The 15,630-nt window shown below is 58.4% G+C and overlaps 1 protein-coding gene across 1 annotated transcript in view; it reads right to left on the reverse strand.

Annotated features, from left to right (window-relative positions):
- LOC147740922 (acyl-coenzyme A amino acid N-acyltransferase 1-like) overlaps positions 1-15,630 on the reverse strand; it is a 212,727-nt gene that overhangs the window by 196,599 nt on the left and 498 nt on the right. The window lies entirely within an intron of this gene.

Below are 15,630 nucleotides of genomic sequence, written 5' to 3' on the forward strand. Positions count from 1 at the left end.
CTGGAGGGTTTTTTAGAGGGGGCATTTCCCAGCCTTCCTTGACTAGACTGAGCGGCCCCCGTACTGGGTGTCCATACAATAGTTCAAACGGGCTGAAGCCGAGGGACTTCTGGGGGACCTCTCGGTATGCGAAGAGGAGGCACGGCAGCAGCACATCCCACTGGCGACGGAGGGGCTCTTCCAACCCCCCAATCATCCCTTTGAGCGTGCGGTTGAACCGCTCAACGAGTCCGTTTCCTTGAGGGTGATAGGGGGTCGTGAATCGGTAGGTGACCCCACACTGTTGCCAGAGGGACTTCATATATTTGGAAATAAAGTTCGTGCCTCTGTCGCTGACGACTTCTCGGGGGAAGCCCACACGGGAGAAGATCCCCATCAGGGCCCGGCCGACTACCGGGGCTGTCACAGTTCGCAGGGGAACAGCCTCGGGGTAGCGGGTGGCGTGGTCCACCAGTACCAGGATGAACCGATGTCCTTGTGCTGTACGGGGGTCCAGGGGCCCCACAATGTCTATCCCGACCCTCTCGAACGGGGTGGTGACCACTGGAAATGGTTGCAGGGGGGCTTTTAGTTTGCGGCCGCTCTTTCCACTGGCTTGGCACGTGGGGCAAGATCGGCAATGCTGGAGTACATCATTCCTCATTTTAGGCCAGAAAAAGTGGGTCACTAGGCGGCTGTAAGTTTAATCCTGACCCAGGTGTCCAGCCAGGGGGACATCGTGGGCCAGGTTTAGCAAGAAGTCTCTAAAACGGAGGGGCACCACTAGCACTCGACTGGCCCCCAACTCCGTGATCCTTTGTTCACTGTATAGCAGATCATTGTCCCAATAGATCCAATGTGTTCCGGAGGTATCCCCTGCGCTCTGGGCGAGGGCTTGTTGGCGGAGTCCCTCGAGGGAGGGACAGGTCTTCTGCTCTTGGCGAAACTGCTCCTGTGTGGGCCCCCCCTCTTGATGCCACTGGTCGAGGCTAGCGAGGTCCGGAGGTTGAGCTGGTTCTGGGGGGACGGCACGGTCGGTGTCTTCGACTGGAGCGACCGGGGGAGGAGGCGCCGGCCATTCGGGTTCCTCGGGTCGGGGATTGGCACGGGCGGCCACGGACCGGGTGGTGACGCACGCCCAGTCCGGGATGCCTAACATCCCTAGGTGTTCTCTTCGTTCTACGGCTGCCCACGGAGAGCTTTCAAGGTCATTTCCCAGGAGGCAGTCTACGGGGGCATCATCTCGGACCGTCACCTTCAACATGCCGGAGACCCCTCCCCATTCGAAAGGGACGCAGGCCATCCGGCACAGACTCTCCGAGTTATCGGCTGAACGGACAGGGCAGAGAATGTTTGGTAGGAACTGTTCTGGGGTCACCAGGTGACAGCGGACGGCTGTTACACTGGCCCCGGTGTCACGGAGGGCTTCGGCCTGGCGTCCATTGATGCTCACCCATTGGCTGTACTTCCGGGTGTTAGCGGGTAGGGGGACCCGCGGGACCATGTCTTTCCCCCCTAAGCATGCTAGAGCCATGGCGGCTGGCTCCCATTCTTGATGCTCTTGCTCATATTCTTCCTGCTCTTCGGAGATCTGTTCTTCCCCCAGGGCAGCAGCAGCCACCTGGCGGGGTCTTGGGCTCTGGTACTGTGGGCAATTTGGGTCGTTTGCGTAGTGGCCGACTCGTTGGCATCGGTGACACGTGACATTGGCTCTGTATCCCGGTCGTGCCGGGGTGCTGCCCCGGTTGGCCGGGGGGGTGGTGCTGGTAGCGGGGGCGGCCGGAGCGTTGTCTCTTCCTCGTCCTTGGCCCCCTCCTCCTCCTCGGGGGCGGTGCTGACCGTGGTTGTTCCGGTTCTGTTCATAGGATCCATTTCGGCCCACTCTAGTGATTTCCCACCGGTCAGCCTCGGCTGCGAGCTGCCGTGGATCAGTCAATTTGCTGTCGAGGAGGTGCTGCCGGAGCTCAATGAAGCAATTGTTTGATAGATGCTCCCACACCATGAGATTGAAGAGTTGTTCGTAAGTTGTGACATTGCTTCCTTTGATCCAGCCTTCGAAGGCTCGGCTAAAATAGTTCACGTAGTCCACCCAAGTTGTACCCGGGATGCGGGTGCAGTCTCGGAACCTCTGACGGTACATCTCGGGTGTGAGCCCATAGCGGGTGAGGAGGGCCGCTTTCATGTAGTCATAGGAGGTCATCAGATGGTCCGGGAGCTGTAGCAGGGCATCGCGGCCCTCGTTGAGGAATCTCCCCCATAGACCGGCTCCCCAGTCGCTTCGATCGATCCGGTGAGCGGTCATAGCGATTTCGTAGGCCTTGAACCATTGCTGGATGTCGTCCTCTCGGAAGTACTCTCGTACGACATCCTTGGGGATGTGTACCTTCTTATCGGTTGTCCCTGGGGTGCGGGGTTGCTCGGGCACCCCTAATTCTTTGTTCTGTTTGCGTAAGTCTATCTCAGCTAATTTGCGCTCGTGTTCATATGCCAGTCTTTTTTCCTCAAGCTCCCTTTGTCTCTGTTTTTCTTCTCTTTCTTCTCGGAGACGCATATGTTCTAAGCTCAGTTTTTGTTCGGCCAACTTAAGTTCACCATCCATTTTGAGCCGGGCCATTTCTAGTTCATGTAGTCGTGTTCTTTCTCGTTCCTGGATCTCGTTTTGCGAGAGACCCGTTCTTCGCTCCTCGGGGGTCGTGGTGTCTTTTTCTACTGCTGCGGTATTTTGGTCCGGGGCCCCGGTTTCTGCCCAGGACTCCAGGGCATGCTTGAAATCATCTTTGGTACTTAGACCGGTGGTAGCGATACCTAGTTCAATGCAGAATTGTTTTAATTCTCGATGGCTGTATTCTTCCAATTTCTCCATCTGAAATTTCTCGGTGGGTCCGCTTTCTTTGGTTGTCATCGTGATTTCGTCGTGGGGTGAGCTACTCTCTGTACGATTATGCGGTGATTCGGATCGCGCCGCTGGCCACCAATGTTAGACGGACCGGGAGGGTCGGCCGAGGATAAGGGGAGAGGTCTCCGGGGAGAGCCGCCTCCAGCGATCGTACAGACAAGTAACTTCCCCCCCCACAGACGTACACCACACAAGGTTAAGGTTCAACGATACTTTATAGGCAAATCTTCAAGTACGGTAAAATGATACAAGGAGGTCTGGACTCAGGGGTCCCCTCGATTCTGGTCTCTGGGTTGGGAAAAGGGTAGCGGGACAGTCTTGTTACCAATGGATGAAATAGCTCTCAATCCTCGAGCTCGGCGTACTAGATGGTCGGGCCGCGGCGGAGCCAGCAGGTCCCGAGGTGGATGAAGGAAGCGACGGTCCGCGGCGGAGCCAGCAGGTCCCGATGAAGATGGTAGTTACAAACGGTCCGCGGCCACGCCAGCAGGTCCCGACGACGATGAAGGTTACGAAGGTTGCGGCAGCGCCAGCAGGAGGGACGATAGTTCGCAAGGCAGGGCTACGGCAGCGCCAGTAGTCCGACAAGGATGAGTTCTTCTCTGCGTCTCTCGACTCCAGGATACAACTGCCTTCCTGCTCTGGAGCTGCCCCAGTTATAGGGCTGATGCCCTTTGATGTCCGGACCCTCGCACTTGGAGGTCGGGAGGTCCGGGATGAGGGAGTTCAGACACCCAGCAGGGGGTGGAGCCAGCGCCCGGGGAGGCTGGGGGCGAGCGCTACCTGGCGGGGGAGAGCCATCGACACCTCTTTCTCCCATTGACCTGCCAAGTAGTCCGCTCACCTCCTGTGTGGATGGTGGTGCCGGGATGTCGGAGGCCTGGCCAGGCCCAGGGTTAGGGTCGATCGGAGGCCACGCGGCCTCGTGGCGTGGTGCCCAAGATGGCGCCCAGGTTGGGCGTGCGGGCCAGTAGTGGATCAGGCCCACGAGGTCGATATGTTCAGAGGCAGGAGTCCCGGAGGGGACGTGTTGGACAGGCCACATGAAGGGCCGCTCTCCCCCGGCCCAACCAGGCCCGAGCCCGGTCACGCAAGTACCACACACCACCCTTGCACGTCCTCCGTCCCCTCAGGGACCCCTGCCCTCGAGCATGTCGACCTCGTGGGTCCGATCCACTGCCGGCCCACGCGCCCATCCTGGGGCGCCATCTTGGACACTCCACCACCAGGCCGACTGGCCCCCGATCGACCTCAACCCTGGGCCTGGCCCGGCCTCAGACATCCCGGCACCACCATCCACCCAGGAGGTGAGCGGGCTACTTGGCAAGTCAATGGGAGAAAGAGGTGTCGATGGCTCTCCCCCGCCAGGTGTCGCTCGCCCATCGCCTCCCCGGGCGCTGGCTCCACCCCCCTGCTGGGTGTCTGGACTCCCTCATCCCGGACCTCCCGACCTCCAAGTGCGAGGGTCCGGACATCAAAGCACACCATCCCTATAACTGGGGCAGCTCCAGAGCAGGAAGGCAGTTGTATCTTGGAGTCGAGAGACGCAAAGAGGAACTCATCCTAGACGGACTACTGGCGCTGCCGTAGCTCTGTCTTGTGCACCATCGTCCTACCTGCTGGCGCTGCCGCAACCTTCGCAACCTTCATATCCTTCATCGTCGTCGGGACCTGCTGGCGTGGCCGCGGACCGTTTGTAACCGTCATCTTCACCGGGACCTGCTGGCTCCGCCGCGGACCGTCGTTTCCTTCGTCCATCTCGGGACCTGCTGGCTCCGCCGCGGCCCGATCATCTAGAACGCCGAGCTCGAGGATTGAGAGCTATATCCACCTTTTGGTAACAAGACTGTCCCGCTACCCCTTTTCCCGAACCAGAGACCAGAATCGAGGGGACCCCTGAGTCCAGACCTCCTTGTATCATTTCATCGTAACTTAAAGAATTGCCTATAAAGTCTCGCTGAACTTTAACCTTGTGTGGTGTCCGTCTGTGGGGGGGAAGTTACTTGTCTGTACGATCGCTGGAGACGGCTCTCCCTGGAGACCTCTCCCCTTATTCTCGGCCGATCCTCCCGGTCCGTCTAACATTGGTGGCCAGCGGCGCGATCCGAATCACCGCATAAACGTACAGAGAGTAGCTCACCCCACGACGAAATCACAATGACAACTAAAGAAAGCGGATCAACCGAGAAGTTCCAGATGGAGAAATTGGATGAGTACAGCCATCGTGAACTAAAACAATTCTGCATCGAACTAGGTATCGCTACCACCGGACTAAGTACCAAAGACGATTTTAAGCATGCCCTAGAATCTTGGGCAGAAACCGGGGCTGCCGGAACCCCCGATCAAAGTACCGCAGCAAAAACCACCATGGCCCCTGAAGAGCGAAGAACGGGTCTCTCGCAAGACGAGATCCAGGAAAGAGAAAAAACCCGACTACACGAGCTGGAAATGGCCCGACTCAAAATGGACGTTGAACTTAAGTTGGCCGAACAAAAAATCAACTTAGAGCACCTGCGTCTCCGAGAAGAAAGAGAGGAAAAACAGAGACAAAGGGAGCTCGAGGAAAAGAAACTGACGTACGAACACGAGCGGAACCTAGCTGAGATCAACCTACGCAAGCAGAATAAAGGAGTAGGGGTGCCCGAGCAACCCCACACCCCAGGGGCAACAGAGAAAAAGGTACACATCCCCAAGGATGTCGTCCGAGAATACTTCCGAGAGGACGACATCCAGCAATGGTTTAAGGCCTATGAAATCGCTATGACTGCACACCGGATCGATAGAAGCGATTGGGGAGCCGGTCTATGGGGGAGATTCCTCAATGAGGGCCGCGATGCCCTGCTACAGCTCCCGGACCACCAGATGACCTCCTATGACCATATGAAAGCTGCACTCCTCACCCGCTATGGCCTCACACCCGAGATGTACCGTCAGAGGTTCCGAGACTGCACCCGCATCCCGGGTACAACTTGGGTGGACTATGTCAACTACTTTAGCCGAGCCTTTGAGGGCTGGATCAAAGGAAACAACGTCACAACCTACGAACAACTGTTCAATCTTATGGTATGGGAGCATCTGTCGAACAATTGCTTCATTGAACTCCGCCAGCACCTCCTCGACAGCAAGTTAACGGATCCCCGGCAGCTCGCAGCCGAAGCTGACCGGTGGGAGATCACCAGAGTGGGCCGGAATGGGTCCTACGAACAGAACAGGAACAACAATGGTCAGCACCGACCCAGAGGAGGAGGAGGGGGCCAAGGACGCGGAAGAGACAACGGCCCGATCGCCCCCGCTACCAACACCACCCCCCCGGCCAACCGGGGCAGCACCCCGGCGCGACCGGGATACCGAGCCAATGTTACGTGCCATCGATGCCAACGAGTCGGCCACTACGCAAACGACCCAAGCTGCCCCCAGTACCAGAGCCCAAGACCCCGCCAAGTAGCCGCTGCTGCTCTCGGGGAGGAACAGATCACAGAGGAACAAGAAGAATATGAACAAGAGCACCAAGAATGGGAGCCAGCCGCCATGGCTCTAGCATGCTTAGGGGGGAAAGACATGATCCCGCGGGTCCCCCTACCCGCTAACACCCAGAAGTACAGCCAATGGGTGAGCATCAATGGACGCCGGGCCGAAGCCCTCCGTGACACCGGGGCCAGTGTAACAGCCGTCCGCTGTCACCTGGTGACTCCAGAACAGTATCTACCGAACATTCTCTGCCCTGTACGTTCAGCCGATAACTCAGAAAGTCTGTGTCGGATGGCCTGCGTCCCCTTCGAATGGGGAGGGGTCTCCGGCATGTTGAAAGTAACGGTCCGAGACGATGCCCCCGTAGACTGCCTCCTGGGGAATGACCTTGAAAGCTCTCCGTGGGCAGCCGTAGAACGAAGAGAGCACCTGGGGATGTTAGGCGTCCCGGACTGGGCGTGCGTCACCACCCGGTCCATGGCCGCCCGTGCCATCCACCGCCCAGAAGAACCCGAATGGCCGGCGCCACCGCCTCCGGTCGCCCCAGCCGAAACCACCGACCGTGACGTCCCCCCCGAACCAGCTCAACCTTCCGACCTCGCTAACCTCGACCAGTGGCCTCAAGAGGGGGGGCCCACGCAAGAACAATTTCGCCAAGAACAGAAGACCTGTCCCTCCCTCGAGGGACTCCGCCAGCAAGCGCTCGCCCAAAGCGCAGGGGATACCTCCGGAACTCACTGGGTCTACTGGGACAATGATCTGCTGTACAGTGAGCAAAGAATCGCAGAGCTGGGGGCCAGTCGAGTCCTAGTGGTACCACTCCGTTTTAGAGACTTTCTGCTAAACCTGGCCCACGATGTCCCCCTGGCAGGACACCTGGGACAAGATAAAACCTACAGTTGCCTAGTGACCCACTTCTTCTGGCCCAAGATGAGGAACGATGTACACCAGCATTGCCGATCTTGCCCCACGTGCCAAGCCAGTGGAAAGAGCGGCCGCAAACTAAAGGCCCCCCTGCAACCTTTTCCCGTGGTCACCACCCCGTTCGAGAGGGTCGGGATAGACATCGTGGGGCCCCTGGACCCGCGCACAAAACAAGGCCATCGATTCATCTTGGTGCTAGTGGACCACGCCACCCGCTACCCTGAGGCTGTTCCCCTGCGGACTGTGACAGCCCCGGTAGTCGGCCGGGCTCTGATGGGGATCTTCTCCCGTGTGGGCTTCCCCCGAGAAGTCGTCAGCGACAGAGGCACGAACTTTATTTCTAAATATATGAAATCCCTCTGGCAACAGTGCGGGGTTACCTACCGATTCACGACCCCCTATCACCCTCAAGGGAACGGACTCGTTGAGCGGTTCAATCGCACGCTAAAAGGGATGATCGGGGGGTTGGAAGAGCCCCTCCGTCGCCAGTGGGATGTGCTGCTGCCGTGCCTCCTCTTCGCCTATCGGGAGGTCCCCCAGAAATCCCTGGGCTTCAGCCCGTTTGAACTGCTATATGGACACCCAGTGCGGGGGCCGCTCAGCCTAGTCAAAGAAGGCTGGGAGATGCCTCCGCTAAAGAACCCTCCAGATGTCTTCCGGTACCTCCTAACCCTCCGCAACCAGACCCGGCGGTTCAGAGAGCTGGCAAAAGCTAACCTAGAGGCCAGTCAAGAGGACATGAAAAAGTGGTATGACCGGAATGCCTCATCCATTGAATTTGAACCTGGCCAACAGGTATGGGTGATGTCCCCCACCGAGCCATGCGCCCTGCAAGACAAATGGACGGGGCCCTTCAAAGTAGTCGAGCGCAAGGGCCCTGCCACCTATCTCATCGACATGGAATCTTCCCGGAACCCCCTCCGGGTCCTCCACGCTAACAGACTGAAGCCCCACTTTGTGCGTACAGAACTCAGCCTCCTGATGGCCACAGACAATGGGGCTGAAGAAGACTCCGAGCCCCTCCCTGACCTCCTACGGACTCGGGAACAAGACGGCTCCGTGGATGGGGTCCGACTCTCGGAGGCCCTCACCAGAGAGCAACGCCAGGAGTGTCGAGTCCTCCTGTCGCAGTTCGCCAGCCTGTTCTCCCTCACCCCAGGTGTCACTTCCTGGTGTGTGCACGATGTGGACACGGGGGACAGCCCCCCTATCCGCCACCGGGCCTACCGCGTGCCAGATCGGGTACGGGCCTGCATCCAGGAGGAAGTAGCCAAGATGCTCACGCTCGGGGTCATCGAGCCCTCAGACAGCCCCTGGGCCAGCCCTGTAGTACTGGTCCCCAAAGCAGCTGCCCCCGGCACCACACCGGAACTCCGGTTCTGCGTCGACTACCGGGGCTTGAATGCGGTCACCAGAACAGACGCACATCCCATCCCCCGGGCAGATGAACTAATCGACCGCATGGGGGCTGCCCGCTACCTCAGTATCTTCGACCTGACGGCGGGCTACTGGCAAATCGGCCTCACACCCCGGGCGCAAGAACGTTCTGCCTTTTCCACCCCCGATGGCCATTACCATTTCACAGTCATACCCTTCGGCATGAAGAATGCCCCAGCAACATTCCAACGGCTCGTCAATCAGGTCCTGGCGGGGCTCGAAGGATTCAGCGCCGCCTACCTAGACGACATCGCTGTATACAGCCACCATTGGTCCGAGCACCTCCACCACCTCCGAGCAGTGCTGCAAGCCCTTCAGCGAGCTGGCCTCACGATCAAGGCCAGCAAGTGTCAAATTGGGCAAGGGTCTGTAACCTACCTCGGGCACCAGGTGGGAAGCGGCCTGGTGGCCCCTCTGCAGCTAAAAATTGCCGCCATCCAGTCCTGGCAGCCCCCCATCACCCAGACCGAGGTACGAGCCTTCCTGGGCCTCACGGGCTATTACCGAAGGTTCGTGAAAGACTATGGTACTATAGTGGGGCCCCTCACAGACCTCACGTCGAAAAATCAGTCCAAGAAAGTCAACTGGACCCCAGAGTGTCAAGCTGCATTTGAACAACTGAAAGCCGCCATGTGCTCCGCCCCTGTGCTCCAGGCCCCCGACTACAGCCGGGAGTTCGTCGTCCAGACGGATGCCTCCGACCATGGCATTGGGGCAGTCCTGTCTCAAGTGAACACCGAAGGCCTGGATCAACCGGTGGCCTTCATCAGCCGGCGACTCCTCCCACGGGAACAACGCTGGAGCACCATAGAGAGGGAGGCCTTCGCTGTGGTGTGGGCCCTCAAGAAGCTCCGGCCCTACCTTTTTGGCACACACTTTCGGGTGCAGACCGACCACCGACCCCTGCAGTGGCTGATGCAGATGCGGGGGGAAAACCCAAAGTTACTACGCTGGTCCATCTCCCTACAAGGTATGGACTTCACAGTTGAACACCGGCCTGGGCCAGATCACGCCAACGCGGACGGCCTGTCCCGGTTCTTCCGCCTCGACGAGGAGAGTCCCCAAGAGGATGGGTAACTCTCCCCGCCTTCAGCTGGGGGGGACGCATGTTGGACAGGCCACATGAAGGGCCGCTCTCCCCCGGCCCAACCAGGCCCGAGCCCGGTCACGCAAGTACCACACACCACCCTTGCACGTCCTCCGTCCCCTCAGGGACCCCTGCCCTCGAGCATGTCGACCTCGTGGGTCCGATCCACTGCCGGCCCACGCGCCCATCCTGGGGCGCCATCTTGGACACTCCACCACCAGGCCGACTGGCCCCCGATCGACCTCAACCCTGGGCCTGGCCCGGCCTCAGACATCCCGGCACCACCATCCACCCAGGAGGTGAGCGGGCTACTTGGCAAGTCAATGGGAGAAAGAGGTGTCGATGGCTCTCCCCCGCCAGGTGCCGCTCGCCCATCGCCTCCCCGGGCGCTGGCTCCACCCCCCTGCTGGGTGTCTGGACTCCCTCATCCCGGACCTCCCGACCTCCAAGTGCGAGGGTCCGGACATCAAAGCACACCATCCCTATAACTGGGGCAGCTCCAGAGCAGGAAGGCAGTTGTATCTTGGAGTCGAGAGACGCAAAGAGGAACTCATCCTAGACGGACTACTGGCGCTGCCGTAGCTCTGTCTTGTGCACCATCGTCCTACCTGCTGGCGCTGCCGCAACCTTCGCAACCTTCATATCCTTCATCGTCGTCGGGACCTGCTGGCGTGGCCGCGGACCGTTTGTAACCGTCATCTTCACGGGACCTGCTGGCTCCGCCGCGGACCGTCGTTTCCTTCGTCCATCTCGGGACCTGCTGGCTCCGCCGCGGCCCGATCATCTAGAACGCCGAGCTCGAGGATTGAGAGCTATATCCACCTTTTGGTAACAAGACTGTCCCGCTACCCCTTTTCCCGAACCAGAGACCAGAATCGAGGGGACCCCTGAGTCCAGACCTCCTTGTATCATTTCATCGTAACTTAAAGAATTGCCTATAAAGTCTCGCTGAACTTTAACCTTGTGTGGTGTCCGTCTGTGGGGGGGAAGTTACTTGTCTGTACGATCGCTGGAGACGGCTCTCCCTGGAGACCTCTCCCCTTATTCTCGGCCGATCCTCCCGGTCCGTCTAACAGGACGGCAAACGTGAAGTGGTGGTGTGTGACACTTGAGGGACCGGGCTCGGGCCTGGTCGGGCAGAGGGGGAGCGGGCCCTTTATGTGGCCTGTCCAACACTCTGGTTCATGGTTTTGATGAGCAGTAAACAATATTTACAGAAACCTTGCTTCGTGCACCCTATCAAGACTTCTCTGTTCCTCAGGACTTTCTGTACTTTTAGTTCCCTAACACCTCCGCAGCTGGCAGTGCTGCTCCTGTGCTCCTGCACCCTAACACCTCCGGAGCTGGCAGTGCTGCTCCTGTGCTCGTGCACCCTAACACCTCCGGAGCTGGCAGTGCTGCTCCTGTGCTCGTGCACCCTAACACCTCCAGAGCTGGCAGTCTTAATGGTATGCTTGTTTGTAGAGCCAGGTCTTTAAGGCTTTCCTAAATGAGAAGAGGTCAGGGCAAGTCCGGATCTCAAGGGGGAACGCATTCCACAGGCGAGGAGCCAATGTTGCAAACCTGCAGCCGCCAGAACGCTTACGTTTGAAAGAAGGAGTCTGTAAGAGGCCTAGATGGGCTGAGCGCAGATTGCGGAACGGGACATACTTCGTGATAAGTTGATCAATGAATTTGGGGCTTTTGCAGTTTAAGGATTTAAAGATCGTACACCCTGTTTTGAATGTGCAGCGCTGGGCCAGAGGAAGCCAGTGAAGTTTCATAAGCAATGGGGTTGCCGCTGCTCCTGTGCTCCTGCACCCTAACACCTCCGGAGCTGGCATTGCTGCTCCTGTGCTCGTGCACCCTAACACCTCCAGAGCTGGCAGTGCTGCTCCTGTGCTCCTGCACCCTAACACCTCCGGAGCTGGGAGTGCTGCTCCTGTGCTCCTGCACCCTAACACCTCCGGAGCTGGCAGTGCTGCTCCTGTGCTCGTGCACCCTAACACCTCCGGAGCTGGCAGTGCTGCTCCTGTGCTCGTGCACCCTAACACCTCCGTAGCTGGCAGTGCTGCTCCTGTGCTCCTGCACCCTAACACCTCCGGAGCTGGCAGTGCTGCTCCTGTGCTCCTGCACCCTAACACCTCCAGAGCTGGCAGTGCTGCTCCTGTGCTCCTGCACCCTAACACCTCCGGAGCTGGCAGTGCTGCTCCTGTGCTCGTGCACCCTAACACCTCCAGAGCTGGCAGTGCTGCTCCTGTGCTCCTGCACCCTAACACCTCCGTAGCTGGGAGTGCTGCTCCTGTGCTCCTGCACCCTAACACCTCCGGAGCTGTGAGTGCTGCTCCTGTGCTCCTGCACCCTAACACCTCCGGAGCTGGGAGTGCTGCTCCTGTGCTCCTGCACCCTAACCTGGCAGTGCTGCTCCCGTGCTCCTGCACCCTAACACCTCCGGAGCTGGGAGTGCTGCTCCCGTGCTCGTGCACCCTAACACCTCCGTAGCTGGCAGTGCTGCTCCTGTGCTCCTGCACCCTAACACCTCCGGAGCTGGCAGTGCTGCTCCTGTGCTCCTGCACCCTAACACCTCCGGAGCTGGGAGTGCTGCTCCTGTGCTCCTGCACCCTAACACCTCCGGAGCTGGGAGTGCTGCTCCTGTGCTCCTGCACCCTAACACCTCCGTAGCTGGCAGTGCTGCTCCTGTGCTCCTGCACCCTAACACCTCCGGAGCTGGGAGTGCTGCTCCTGTGCTCCTGCACCCTAACACCTCCGGAGCTGGCAGTGCTGCTCCTGTGCTCCTGCACCCTAACACCTCCGGAGCTGGGAGTGCTGCTCCTGTGCTCCTGCACCCTAACACCTCCGGAGCTGGCAGTGCTGCTCCTGTGCTCCTGCACCCTAACACCTCCGGAGCTGGCAGTGCTGCTCCTGTGCTCCTGCACCCTAACACCTCCGGAGCTGGCAGTGCTGCTCCTGTGCTCGTGCACCCTAACACCTCCGGAGCTGGCAGTGCTGCTCCTGTGCTCCTGCACCCTAACACCTCCGGAGCTGGCAGTGCTGCTCCTGTGCTCCTGCACCCTAACACCTCCGTAGCTGGCAGTGCTGCTCCTGTGCTCGTGCACCCTAACACCTCCGTAGCTGGCAGTGCTGCTCCTGTGCTCCTGCACCCTAACACCTCCGGAGCTGGCAGTGCTGCTCCTGTGCTCCTGCACCCTAACACCTCCGGAGCTGGGAGTGCTGCTCCTGTGCTCCTGCACCCTAACACCTCTGGAGCTGGCAGTGCTGCTGCTGTGCTCCTGCACCTTAACACCTCCGTAGCTGGCAGTGCTGCTCCTGTGCTCCTGCACCCTAACACCTCCGGAGCTGGCATTGCTGCTCCTGTGCTCCTGCACCCTAACACCTCCGGAGCTGGGAGTGCTGCTCCTGTGCTCGTGCACCCTAACACCTCCGGAGCTGGCAGTGCTGCTCCTGTGCTCGTGCACCCTAACACCTCCGGAGCTGGCAGTGCTGCTCCTGTGCTCCTGCACCCTAACACCTCCGGAGCTGGCAGTGCTGCTCCTGTGCTCCTGCACCCTAACACCTCCAGAGCTGGCAGTGCTGCTCCTGTGCTCCTGCACCCTAACACCTCCGGAGCTGGCAGTGCTGCTCCTGTGCTCCTGCACCCTAACACCTCCAGAGCTGGCAGTGCTGCTCCTGTGCTCCTGCACCCTAACACCTCCGGAGCTGGCAGTGCTGCTCCTGTGCTCGTGCACCCTAACACCTCCGGAGCTGGCAGTGCTGCTCCTGTGCTCGTGCACCCTAACACCTCCGGAGCTGGCAGTGCTGCTCCTGTGCTCCTGCACCCTAACACCTCCGGAGCTGGCAGTGCTGCTCCTGTGCTCCTGCACCCTAACACCTCCGGAGCTGGCAGTGCTGCTCCTGTGCTCCTGCACCCTAACACCTCCGGAGCTGGGAGTGCTGCTCCTGTGCTCCTGCACCCTAACACCTCCGGAGCTGGGAGTGCTGCTCCTGTGCTCCTGCACCCTAACACCTCCATAGCTGGCAGTGCTGCTCCTGTGCTCCTGCACCCTAACACCTCCGGAGCTGGCAGTGCTGCTCCTGTGCTCCTGCACCCTAACACCTCCGGAGCTGGCAGTGCTGCTCCTGTGCTCCTGCACCCTAACACCTCCGGAGCTGGCAGTGCTGCTCCTGTGCTCCTGCACCCTAACACCTCCGGAGCTGGCAGTGCTGCTCCTGTGCTCCTGCACCCTAACACCTCCGGAGCTGGCAGTGCTGCTCCTGTGCTCCTGCACCCTAACACCTCCGGAGCTGGCAGTGCTGCTCCTGTGCTCGTGCACCCTAACGCCACCTATCTCAGCCCTTCTCTGGCTCGGCTAAGAATTTCAGGCACATTTTGTCTATTTCCGTTCCCAAAGATTGTCCATGTCCTCAAAAGATAGCTTTATAGCGCCTAAAGGGGGAGAGCGCCTGACAGAGAACGCTTCATACAGAGTGCACGTGCCCCGAGAGGGGCAGCGTCCACGCTCTCCCAGCGCTGAGCGATTCAACGCACTCTCAGATACAGCTCTGCCCGGCTGGCTGTGGGCACTCGCATTAGTGCCCGCGATGCCCTCTGAGCTGTCTCAGTGAGTGCATACGCGCCTCTAATGTTTGTAGGGCGAGGCACAGGCAGTGCTTGTGACGGGATCCGTTTAAATTGTATCTCGTCCTTCTTAGAAGGTGGAACGTCTCTGGGCTAATGCACCTGCTGCAGAGATCTGTAACTAACGCTTCGAGTCCTTGGCGGGCTGGCTCGTCATGTCATGCTTCTACGGTGGATGCAATCGGGGCTTTAAGTTGGGAAACATCAACAAGGTGCACTGATTCCATAGAGGTAGTTCAGGTTAAATCACTAATTTTGTCAAATATAAGGAACTGTCTATACGAGTTAAAAACCAGACCAGCCTCGCGGATGCCTGGGGTCCTGGGGTTGGTCAGATAAGAAGAACTCCAAACCCCCGGTCGGATGGTCTGTGCCACAAATGCACGCATTCCAGTGCATGTCTTAGCTCAGCAGGTTCAGTTCCTGCTGCAGGCATCTGCTGGGTAATTATTCGCCTAACTCTCAGTTATATTGCCCCATTGAGTTACCCTGCCTGCTGCTGAGGTCTACCTGTGCCCTCACGTCCCAGGTAGCTCAGTCGGTTGCATGCAGGGCGAGGAGCTGTATATGTAAAAACGCAATCACGTTTCCTTGCAATGTTGCATCCTTTTACTCTGTACCTCATAAGTATATTTCGATTGGGGAACAGGTACGCTTGAACCAGCTGGGTTTTGTTAAAAAATGGGACAGGTATACACAATAAAGATAAAGTGTCAACCATCAGTCTCAAAATGTATGCATGTTTACCTAAAGAATGTATGACGTTATAACGCAAACATTTACAACGCATGCCTTTACAACTCAGTTTTTACATCGCAAACCATCACAACACATTTTTAGAAACGACATTTACAACACATTCCATTACAACGCATACCATTACAACGCATATTACTTTTAGGGCAACAGTAGGGTAAGTGTTGGATAGTGCAGGGGCAAAAATTACTATTTCCCACTACTTACCTTATATTGCATTGTGATGGCAGGTGTTGTAATGGCATGCGTTGTAATGACATGTGATGTAATGGTTGCATTGTAATGACTGCGTTGTAAAGGTAGTGTGATGTGATGACTGTGTTGTAAAGGGTGTTTCCCTTACCTAAACAACAGAGACGTACAGACTGAAGCATGGAATGCATTTACTACCCTTCTCCAGTCGGGCTCACTTTCCGCCACCAAAACCTCCGAATAATGAAAACTGGAATGCCTGTTTTTCCTCTTCTA

The sequence above is a fragment of the Lissotriton vulgaris genome, chromosome 1_1, assembly GCF_964263255.1.
Source record: "Lissotriton vulgaris chromosome 1_1, aLisVul1.2, whole genome shotgun sequence".
Lineage (NCBI taxonomy): Eukaryota > Metazoa > Chordata > Amphibia > Caudata > Salamandridae > Lissotriton > Lissotriton vulgaris.